The sequence below is a fragment of the Bos mutus genome, chromosome 6 (assembly GCF_027580195.1).
Source record: "Bos mutus isolate GX-2022 chromosome 6, NWIPB_WYAK_1.1, whole genome shotgun sequence".
Lineage (NCBI taxonomy): Eukaryota > Metazoa > Chordata > Mammalia > Artiodactyla > Bovidae > Bos > Bos mutus.
The window spans coordinates 31,822,043-31,823,381 of record NC_091622.1 but is presented as its reverse complement, the minus strand read 5'-3'; the positions used below and the strand labels follow the sequence as shown (position 1 = coordinate 31,823,381).

Here is a 1,339-nt window from a genome sequence, read left to right as displayed (position 1 = left end):
CCTTCTCCAATGCATGAAGTGAAAACTAAGGGAAGTCATTCAGTCATGTCCAACTCTTAGCGACCCCATGGACTACAGCCTACCAGGCTCCTCCTTCCATGGGATTTTCCAGGCAAGAGTACTGGAGTGGGGTGCCATTGCCTTCTCCGGAGTTTCCATAATAATTTGTTGTTCAGCCTCAGTCTTTGAAATGACTATGTGGTTTTCCATAAAATGGCTGTCCCATTAGTAATTTAATTGCTCCTGCATTCATTAACGTTTACATTTCTTTGTCTAATTTGTGTAATTGCAAACAGTGTTGCTGTAGTTATTCTTTTTTGTTTGTTTGTTTCAATTGTTTATTAACCAGATTACAAAAATAATCCTGGTAGATACCTTAGTTCATCCTTCTAATAAGCCTGTTGACCTGGTCTTCCCTGTTGCCAGCATCTCCACCTTCTACAAAATGGGTGGTCTTTTTCTTCATTCCACCTCGTGGAGAAGACAATTTAAAGGGCCACAGGAAGTTGTTTGCTTCTTTGAAACATTTTCCAATGGTATAGATCTCATGAATCAGATCCTCCATGCAGATGATTCCATATTTCCCAAGAGATCAAGCAATCAATGCGTTGTCTGTCAAGGCAATTCACTTTTTGTTGATTTTGCCATAACCACGCTTGTAGATCAATTCATTTACAGACTTCAGATTTGGGTACCCCCATGCAATGTATGGCTCCACAATTCTCAGCATGTTAATTGATGCCTTGTTGAGCTTCACAAATGTGCCGTTGAAGATCTGCTGGAGGCGAAGGAGCTGCAGCACCTTTCGAACCTTTGGGCTCACACCGTTGATACCTCTGATCCTGATGACAAACGCCAATTTGGATTCCGCGGGTACATAGAAGTTCCCCTTTTTTTGTGCCATCCTAGCCATTCGAATTTCAGTTCTATACATCTGCCTGTATCCCTTGTGGTAATGCTTAGCTTTTTCATAGATAAGCTTCCTCTTTGCCTTTCAAAGCATCTTTTGGGCAAACTTCTTTCTCAGTCGCTTGATCTTAAGCTCTGCGAAATTCTTCTGCTTTTTCTTAAGGGTTTCTGGCACAGCAGGAACCTTCTTTTTCTTCTCTTCTGCACCCTCCATGGTTCCAGCTGGGAAGGAGCTGCTGTAGTTATTCTTAAGCACATATCTTTGGAATATGTACTTGTATTTCTGAAATGCAGATAGGTAGAAATTGAACTTTTTGGTCGTTAGATGGGTTACTAAACTGTGGTGATTGCATTATATTACCAAAGGGCTTGCTAGGTGGCACAGTTGGTAAAGAATCCACCTGCCAAGGTAGGAGATGCAAGTGACACA

General features: G+C 41.6%; 1 pseudogene; it reads right to left on the bottom strand.

The window, feature by feature from the left end:
* Positions 1 to 333: 333 nt before the first annotated feature.
* On the bottom strand, positions 334 to 1,128 carry LOC102271135 (large ribosomal subunit protein uL30 pseudogene; annotated as a pseudogene).
* Positions 1,129 to 1,339: the final 211 nt, after the last annotated feature.